Source organism: Hemiscyllium ocellatum, chromosome 24, assembly GCF_020745735.1.
Source record: "Hemiscyllium ocellatum isolate sHemOce1 chromosome 24, sHemOce1.pat.X.cur, whole genome shotgun sequence".
Taxonomy (NCBI): Eukaryota; Metazoa; Chordata; class Chondrichthyes; order Orectolobiformes; family Hemiscylliidae; genus Hemiscyllium; species Hemiscyllium ocellatum.
In genome coordinates, this window is record NC_083424.1 from 55,623,843 (window position 1) to 55,634,378 (window position 10,536).

A 10,536-nucleotide genomic window follows, 5' to 3' on the forward strand; every position below is an offset into this window, starting at 1 on the left:
GTTTAATTGGCAGCACTGGCTCCGAAAGTTGGTATTTCCAAATAAACCTGTTGGCCTACACCCTGGTGTTGTGTGATGGTTAACTTTGGTCCCAAGTGACTGTGCTGAAAGACTGAAATAAAGGTGTTGCAGAATCCAGACCGGCCCCAGCTCCAGACACACAGTGTCCACCTGAGCCAGCAGCTGCAGACTATACAATGTTCCCTCACATTGACATTCCATGGAACGGCCTGAATGCTATCCCCAGGGCAATTGGAAACATCGAGTTGTTCACCAGACGGAGGGGGCACCTCAAACCCTGATTTGGAAAGGGCTTGGTGACCTACACCCCCCCGCTCCCCCCCCCAGGAATGGATGCTCAATAGACAATAGACAATAGGTGCAGGAGTAGGCCATTCTGGCCTTCGAGCCAGCACCACCATTCAATATGATCATGGCTGATCATCCTTAATCAGTATCCTGTTCCTGCCTTATCTCCATAACCCTTGACCCCACTATCATTAAGAGCTCTATCCAACTCTTTCTTGAAAGTATCCAGAGACTTGGTCCCCACTGCCCTCTGGGGCAGAGCATTCCACACAGCCACCACTCTCTCGGTGAAGACGTTTCTCCTCAATTCTGTTCTAAGTGGCCGACCCCTTATTTTTAAGCTGTGTCCTCTGGTTTGGGACTCACCCATCAGTGCAAACATGCTTCCTGCCTCCAGAGTGTCCAATCCTTTCATAATCTTATATGTCTCAATCAGATCCCCTCTCAGCCTTCTAAACTCAACGGTATACAAGCCCAGTCGCTCCAATCTTTCAGCGTAAGATAGTCCCGCCATTCCAGGAATTGACCTCGCGAACATACGCTGCAATCCCTCAATAGCCAGACTGTCTTTCCTCAAATTTGGAGACCAAAACTGCGCACAATATTCCAGGTGTGGTCTCACCAGGGCCCTGTACAGCTGCAGAAGAACCTCTTTGCTTCTATACTCAATCCCTCTTGTTATGAAGGCCAGCATGCTATTAGCCTTCTTCACTACCTGCTGTACCTGCATGCTTACCTTCATTGACTGGTGTACAAGAACACCCAGATCTCTCTGTACTGTCCCTTTACCTAACTTGACTCCATTTAGGTAGTAATGTGCCCTCCTGTTCTTGCCACCAAAGTGGATAACCATACATTTATCCACATTAAACTGCATCTGCCGTGCATCTGTCTACTCACCTAACCTGTCCAGGTCACTCTGTATTCTCCTAACATCCTCCTCACATTTCACCCTGCCATCCAACTTTGTATCATTAGCAAATTTGCTAATATTACTTTTAATACCTTCATCTATATCATTAATATATATTGTTAAAAGCTGCGGTCCCAGCACAGATCCCTGCGGTACCCCACTGCCATTCCTAAATGGAGCTGTTTATCACTACTCTTTGTTTCCTGTCAGCCAACCAACTTTCAATACAAGTCAGTATTTTGCCCCCAATAACATGTGCCCTAATTTTGCTCACTAACCTCCTATGTGGGACTTTATCAAAGGCTTTCTGAAAGTCCAGGTACACTACATCCACTGGATCTCCCTTGTCCATCTTCAGAGTTGCATCCTCAAAAAATTCCCGAAGATTAGTCAAGCATGATTTCCCCTTCATAAATCCATGCTGACTCTGACCTATCCTGTTACTACTATCCAGATGTGTCGTAATTTCATCCTTTATAATTGACTCCAGCATCTTTCCCACCACTGAGGTCAGACTAACTGGTCTATAATTTCCTGCTTTCTCTCTCCCACCTTTCTTAAAAAGTGGTACAACATTAGCCACCCTCCAATCCGCAGGAACTGATCCTGAATCTATCAAACATTGGAAAATAATCACCAACGCATCCATGATTTCTCGAGCCACCTCCTTCAGTCCCTTGGGATGTAGACCATCAGGCCCCGGGGACTTATCAACCTTCAGACCTAACAGTCTCTCCAACACCAATTCCTGGCAAAATATAAATTCCCTTCAGTTCAGGACCTTCAGCCACTGTTACCTCAGGGAGATTTTAGATTACTTACAGTGTGGAAGTCCAGGTCCCTGGCGCTGTGAGGCAGCAGTGCTAACCACTGTGCCACCGTGCCGCCCTTTTGCTTGTGTCTTCCCCAGTGAACACAGATCTGAAGGACCTATTCGACTCTTCTGCCATTTCTTTGTTCCCCGTAATATATTCACTCGTTTCTGTCTTCAAGGGCCCAATATTAGTCTGAACCATGTTTTTCCTTTCTCAAGGACCACCCTGTCACCGTCTGCCCCCTTCACTTCCACTTTATTTTCCTCACTCCCGGCTTTGTTTGTCATTCTGTCACGTTCTTCCGTCCTGTGGAGAGACCGGGCACTTCACGGTGCCCATACCGACTGGGGCAAGGTGGGGGGAGACAACACTGGGGGCAGCACAGGGGGAGACAGAGACAGAGTGAGGGGAGAGGGAGAGGGAGAGGGGGAGGGGGGAGAGGGGGAGGGAGAGGGGGAGGGGGGAGAGGGGGAGGGAGAGGGAGAGAGGGAGGGGGTGAGGGAGAGGGAGATGGAGAGGGAGAGGGAGAGGGAGAGAGCGAGGGAGAGGGGGAGAGAGTGTGGGTAGAGGGAGAGAGTGAGGGGGAGAGGGAGAGAGTGTGGGTAGAGGAAGAGAGTGTGGGGGAGGGGGGGGGGTGGAGAGGGAGAGGGGGAGACCGAGGGAGAGGCAGAGGGAGAGGAGGAGAGGGAGAGTGTGAGGGAGAGAGAGGGGGAGCGCGAGGGGAAGAGGGAGGGAACAAGGGAGAGAGGGAGAGAGCAAGGGGGAGAGGGAGAGCGCGAGGGGGAGAGGGAGAGACGGGGAGAGCAAGGGAGAGGGAGACGGAGCGGGGAGAGGGAGAGTGTGAGGGAGAGGGAGAGAGAGCGAGGGGGAGAGGGAGAGGGGGGAGAATGAGTGAGAGAGGGAGGGGGCGAGGGGGAGAGGGAGAGAGCAAGGGGGAGAGGGAGAGAGCGAGGTAGGGGGCGAGAGGGAGGTGGCGAGCTCAGTGCCGTGTGGATGGAAGGTGAGGGCTGGGAGCAGGTTGTTGAGGGTGGAGGACCCCAAACCCCCCGTGGGGAGTATGTACTCGGCTTGGCCTCGCTCTGAGGAAGGGACTGTCAGGTTGACCCTGGAACTTTATTTCCTTGTTTATCGACTCCATCCCTTTGGTTTTGTAGCGAGGTACATTTTCCCCTGAAGGGGCACAGGGAATGGTGAGATTGTAATCCTTTCAGTGTACTCCATATCCCTGTCCCTCAGGCCCCGGGCCTACAAACCTGAATCCTCATTCTAAAGGGGACCGGGACATTCCTTGTGGGTGAGGGGCTGTGTTTATTGGTGATGATGGGATTGTCGGACCGAGAGTGTAAGGGAGTGTGAGAATCGAGAGACAGGAGTGTTCCTCTGGTGCTGTGATATAAAGCAATTTACCAACCAAAAAGAAAGGATCCTGTAAAACAGCGAGTGGATTGTGCAGGGAATGGGAAAAGGCAAGGCCAGTGGGAGGTCCTATTGGAGAGCGGTCAGATACCAGGACCGGGGGGAGGGGGGAATAGGAGATCTGCGCTTTGGGACTTTCGGGTCAAAGGGGGAGTGAACAATCACTGAGCACCCACATGTCTAACTCGTACTATCAACGGAATATGATTAGATTCCCTACATGTGGAAACAGGCCCTTCAGCCCAACTAGTCCACACCGACCCTCCGAACAGTAACCCACCCAGTCCCAGTTCCCTCTAACTAATGCACCTAACAATATGGGCAATTTAGCGTGTCCAATTCACCTGACCTGCACATCTTTGGCCTGTGGGAGGAAACCAGAGCACCCAGAGGAAAGCCACACAGACACGGGGAGAATGTGCAAACTCCACACAGACAGACGTCCAAGGCTGGGATCGAACCTGAGACCCTGGTGCTGTGGGGCAGCAGTGCAAACCACTGAGCCAGTGCTGTCGCCCAATAGTAAAGCCAGATGGGCTTTTCCTGACCGTCCAATCACGATCATTGTTAAAGTCTTAATTCCAGGTTTGACTTCAAATTCCACCATCTGCCATAGTGGGATTTGTACCGAGGTCCCCTGAACATCACTTGGGTCTCTGGGTTAACAGGCCAGAGATCATGCCATTATCTCCCCACTAGGTTCAATGGCAGCTGAAACCAATGAGGAAGGAGGGGAATGATGTGTGGGATGTGTTTATAATTCCATTTCTTGGAAAACGATCTGCATCTATCCAATCGAATTGGTCTGTTGGTGGAATCATCTGATCAGTTGGAAGTGTGATTGAACCCAGTCCTGATTCTCTCACCTGCACCAGGTCGACGAGAGCGAACAGGTCAGCCAGGGACACTTCCTGTCCTGCGATGTACGGTCTGTTCTGCAGGAAGGTGTCCTCAAAGATCTGGATGGCTGTTTGCAGATCCTGTACGGCCTCGTCCATTCTGTCCTTGGGCACTATCTGCCCAGTTAAAACAGGCAACAGGCCCTGAGGGCAAACACATGAGGAGAGGTCACCAGATCAAGGTTCACTCACAGGAGGTCAACCACAGCCCTGAGGATCATGGGCAGAGCAGGGGCTGAACTCAAACACTGCAGTTGTGTTCGGGGAAGTTTCAAACTCACTTACATGTTGCCAGGCTCCTTGAGAATTTAAATATTAAACATAACCCTCCATTTGACAAACTGGTAGCGCTATTTTCAATTACAGAGTTCGATAAGGGTATTGTAAATAGAAAGTTTCCCCCTTTCCCTCAGGATATTTTCTGTGCGCAGATGCCACTGTGCAAGAAGCCAGTTCTTTTCTATCACCCCAAATTCAAGTTGCCTGTTTGAGTGATGAACTAAATAAAAGGCAAGCACTGTCACCAAAAAACACACCCCTGTAATCCCCCTGTAATCTCCAAACAACATCCCCATGTAATCTCCAATAACCATCCCCCTGTAATCCCCAATAAACATCCCCCTGTAATCCACCTGTAATCTCCAAAGACCATCCCCATGTATTCCCCAATAGCCATCCCCCTGTAATCCCCAATAAACATCCTCCTGTAATCCCCAATGAACATCCCCCTGTAATCCCCAATAAACATACCCCTGTAATCCCCAATAACCATCCCCCTGTAATCCCCAATAATCATCCCCCTGTAATCCCCAATAACTATCCCCTGTAATCCCCAATAAACATACCCCTGTAATCCCCAATAAACATACCCCTGTAATCCCCAATAAATATTCCCCTGTAATCTGCATTAAACACCTCCCCCGTAATCCCCAATAACCATTCCCCTGTAATTCCCAATAACCATCCCCCTGTAATCCCGAATAAACATCCCCCTGTAATCCCCAATAAGCATCCCCATGTTATCCCCAATAACCATCCCCTGTAATCCCCAATAAACACCCCCCTGTAATCCCCAATAACCATCCCGCTGTAATCCCCAATAAACATCCCCCTGTAATCCCCAATAACCATCTCCGTGTTATCCCCAATAACCATATCCCTGTCTTCCCAATAAACATCCCCCTGTAATCCCCAATAAACACACCTCTGTAATCCTCAATAAACACCCCTCTGTAATTCCCAATAAACACCCCTCTATAATCCCCAATAAACATTCCCCCTGTAATCCTCAATAAACAACCCCCTGTAATCTCCAATAAACACCCCTCTGTATTCCCCAATAACCATCCCCCTGTAATCCCCAATAGCCATCTCCCTGTAATCCCCAATGAACATCCCCCTGTAATCCCCAATAACCATCCCCCTGTAATCCCCAATAACCATCCCATGTTATCCCCAATAACCATATCCCTGTCCTCCTAATAAACATCCCCCTGTAATCCCCAATAACCATCCCCCTGTAATCCCCAATAACCATCCCCGTGTAATCCCCAATAAACATCCCCGTGTAATCCCCAATAAACACTCCCCACCAACCCCATTAAACATCTCCCTACAATCCCCAGTAAACACCCTGTGTGTTCCCTATAAGAGATTGGTGATGTTACCCTGAACACAAAACCCTGCATCCCTGATATCGAATGGTCATGTGCTGCCAGGCCAGATACTCATCCACTCGGGCACGCCTCCGGAGATCAGCCGGGTACCAGGGGTCGGGTGTCTTGTATTTACACGCCAGGTATTTGAGAATCGCTACACTTCAGGAGAGAATCAGAGAGACAGTCCGTTATCATCACTCTCTGTCAGTGTCACTCCCTGCCCCGGCATCTTTCTCTGTGTCTCAGGGTCCCTCTGTGTCAGGGTCACTCTCTGTGTCAGGGTCACTGTGTCTCAGGGTCACTCTGCCTCAGGGTCACTCTGTCTGAGGGTCACTCTGTCTCAGGGTCACTGTGTCTCAGGGTCACTCTGTCTCTGGGTAACTCTATCTCAGAGTCACTCTATGTCAGGGACACTCTGTCTCAGGGTCACTCTCTGTCCCAGGGTCACTCTGTCTCAGGATCACTCTGTCTCAGGATCACTCTGTCTCAGGGACACTGTCTCAGGGACACTCTGTCTCAGGATCACTCTGTCTCAGGGACACTATGTTTCAGAGTCACTCTCTCTGTGTCAGGGTAACTCTGTCTCAGGGTCACTCTATCTCAGGAACACTGTCTCAGGGTCATTCTCTATTCCAGGGTCACTCTGTCTCAGAGATACTGTCTCAGGGACACTGTGTCTCAGGATCACTCTCTGTCTCAGGGTAACTCTCTGGCTCAGGATCACTCTCTGTCTCAGGGTCACTGTCTGTCTCAGGGACACTCTCTGTCTCAGGGTCAGAACAGCGTTTGTTTTGAACATAGAAGCATGGCCTCACCTTTCTCCCAAGGTGAAGTCTCCATCCTTGAGCGCTGGCACCAGTCTGAGGGGATTCACTTTGCCAAAGTCCTCACTGTACTGCTGACCTGCAGACAACACAAGACCACAGGAAACAGGAGCAGATGGTATCAGGCAATTTCACATGCTCCACGGTGACACCTCACCTATCCATGGGACAGCCTGATTGGGGATTGGGGATTGGGGGGAAGGGAGCGAGAGGGCGAGCGGGAGGGGGAGGGGGAGGAGGGGGAGGGGAGGGGGAGACTAGTCGGGGAGAAATCAGAGAGGTGGTGATGAAGGCGTGACAGAGGGAAAGAAAAGGAGAGGGAGGCAAACTTGAGAGGAATTTTAGGGGGAGAAACAGAGAGTGCTGGAGAAACACAGCAGGTCTGGGCAATTCCAATAGAACCAGAATAAACATTTTTGGCTCCAGTGCAGCTCCTGTTCAGAACTGAGTTTGAGATTTACAACATCCACAGTCCTTCACCCTGATTAGCAGAGCTGCAGAGTGGCAGGAGAGAGGAATGAAAACCGATTTCCTACAATCTAGTGGAGATGGTGAGGTCAGAGTGAGCTCTCTGTCCTACCTGTGAACAGATCGACCTGCTTAAACTCAAACACAATGTTATTCTTCTTGGCGAAAATGTAGACAGCTCGGCCGGGCTGTGAGTGCAAATCCAAGTACAGCTCCAGGCCCATGCTGCTCCTTCCAGACTTTGCAGAATAACAAGACTGGAGGAATCAGCAGCTCAGTCTTTGTCTGATCTCAAACCAATCCCTCCCCCAGTTCCCACAAACACACAGCAGAGAGGAAGAGACCAAAGGTTAAGTGGGACTGTGTGTGTGTGTGTGTGTGTGTGTGTGGGGTGGGGGAGCGGGGAGGAGCTGGGTGCAGTGTCTCATAGTTCACTCGGAAGTCTAACTTGCTTTCTATTTGCTGACTGTGTAAAGGTGAAGTTCGACAGACAGTCCAACCTCCTGTCACCTGCTCAGACTGCCCACCATTGGCCCCTGTTGGCAGGTAGTTACTGAACCCGTTTGGTTTAGAATGGAATTGTATCGGGGTCTGAGCCAACACAGACTATATTGGTAGGGCAACCCAGGGCAGGACTTATACACTTAATGGTAAGGTCCTAGGGAGTGTTGCTGAACAAAGAGACCTCAGGGTGCAGGTTCATAGCTCCTTGAAAGTGGAGTCACAGGTGCAGGATAGTGAAGGCGGCGTTTGGTATGCTTTCCTTTATTGGTCAGAGTATTGAGTATAGGAGTTGGGAGGTCATGTTACGGCTGTACAGGACACTGGTTAGGCCACTGTTGGAATAGGTCTGGTCTCCCACTATAAAAAAGATGCTGTTAAGCTTGAAAGGGGTTCAAACAAAGATTTATAAGGACGTTGCCAGGGTTGGAGAGTTTGAGCTATAGGGAGAGGTTGAATAGGATGGAGCTGTTTTCCCTGGAGCGTCGGAGGCTGAGGGGTGACCTTATAGAGGTTTATAAAATCATGAGGGGCATGGATTGGATAAATAGGCAAAGTCTTTTCCAGAACTAGAGGGCATAGGTTTAGGGTGAGAGGGGAAGGATATAAAAGACACCTAAGGGGAAACTATTTCACACAGAGGGTGGTATGTGTATGGAATGAGCTGTCAGAGGATGTGGTGGAGGCTGGTACAATTGCAACATTTAAAAGGCATTTGGATGGGTATATGAATAGGAAGGGTTTGGAGGGATATGGGCCGGGTGCTGACAGGTGGGACTAGATTAGTTTGGGATATCTGGTTGGCATGGATGGGTTGGAGCGAAGGGTCTCTTTCTGTGCTGTACATCTCTATGCCCAGCCATTCAATGTGATCATGGCTGATCATCCAACTCAGTCCCCCATTCCTGCTTTCTCCCCACGCCCTTTGACCCCTGGATCCCCAAAGAGCAAAATCTCACTCTTTCTCAATAAACTGACTGTCCGTCCAGAGAATGTCTTTTAAACATCAGAAAACGACATGTCCCGTCCAGCTGAGTAGGTGTTCGGGCATTAGTTAGCTGAAAGTTAAATTCCTATACGGTTGGTTCTGTTATAACGTGGGTAGTTCCGTTCTGTTGCAACCCCATGTTATAAGAAAATCGCGCAGTAGCAGCACCATTGAAACTAATGGGGCCGGGTTCACATTCTCAACAAAATACGTTTTAAAAGTTCACCGTGTCCCTAATTTGTCAATCCAGTGACAGCGAATTTGTATTAATGAAATGTGCGTTATAGCAGAGCGGCCTGTAGCTGAGTGTAAGGAGGTGAGCAGGGACGGAGTGTCTCAATCTGAACTGTCATCCGGCTCTCAATGTTTAACTTTCGCAATTCCACTGGGTCCAGTTTTCCAAACGTGCCCCACCGCCAAATCTCCCCTCCCCCAACCTCCCCTCCCTCGGCATGGTCTTGGCCAGGCACCAAACCCTTTGTGCTGTGTGAGCTCTTCGAATGAACTTTGAACCTTGCAGGGGAGTAAGGTCCACTCCCTGCTGCCTGCCTATCAGGCAGTGCCCAGTCTTCCCATTTCTCGTCAATCCTTGCCAATTCCACCAATAGAGGGGGGTTTTAACAGAAAACAGAAAGTCAGGAGAGAGACAAACAGTCCATTTCAAAACGATGGAACGGTCCCCAGAGAGGAATCATCATTCCCAGTGTTTCCCCATTGATTGTTGAATGGGTGACGAGGGGAGGCAGATGGAGTCATCGCTGATGGAAGAGGCCTGCACATCAGAGCAAAAGGGCAGGCTGAAGCTGTCGCAGCAATCTTCAGCCAGAAGGGCCACGTCGATGGTCCATCCCGAGCTCCTCCAGTGCTTCCCAGTGTCACAGTCTTCAGCCAATTCCATTCATTCCATGTCAGATCAAGAAACAGTTGGAAACACTGGATAAAAGAACAAACAACATTACAGCCCAGGAACAGGCCCTTTGATGCCCCAGGTCTGCGCTGATCCAGATCCTCTATTGAAACCTGCCGCCTATTTTCTAAGGATCTGTATCCCTCTGCTCCCTCCCCATTCACGTATCTGCCCAGATACATCTTAAATGATGCTATCGTCTCTACCACCTCCATTGGCAACATGTTCCAGACACCCACCACGCTCTGCGTAGAGAACTTTCCATGTATATCTCCCCTAAACTTTTCTTGTTGAACCCATGACCCCGAGTAATTGAGTCCCCCACTCTGGAGAAAAACCTTCTTGCTATCCACCCGTCTATACCTCTCATCATTTTCTAGACCTCAATCAGGTCCCCCCTCAACCTCCTCCTTTCTAGCGAAAATAATCTTAATCGATTCGATCTCTCTTCCTAGCTAGCACCCTCCATACCCTGGTGAACCTCCTCTGCATCCTCTACAAAGCATCCACATCCTATTGGTAATGTGGCGACTAGAACTGTATGCAGTATTCCAAATGTGGCCGAACCAATGTCCTATACAACTGTAACATGACCTGCCAACTCTTATCCTCAATACTCCGTCCGATGAAGGAAAGCATGCCGTATGCCTTCTTGACCACTCTACTGACCTGTGTTGCCACCTTCAGGGAACAATGGACCTAAACACCCAGATCTCTCTGTACACTAATTTCCCCAGGACTTTTCCATTTACCGTACAGGTCGCTCTTGAATTGGATCGTCCAAAATGCATCATCTCACATTTGCCCGGATTGAACTCCATCTGCCATTTCTCTGTCC

The 10,536-nt window shown here is 49.8% G+C and overlaps 1 pseudogene; it reads right to left on the bottom strand.

The window, feature by feature from the left end:
- LOC132827259 (glutathione S-transferase theta-3-like) overlaps positions 1-7,623 on the bottom strand; it is a 10,024-nt pseudogene extending 2,401 nt beyond the window's left edge.
- Positions 7,624-10,536: the final 2,913 nt, after the last annotated feature.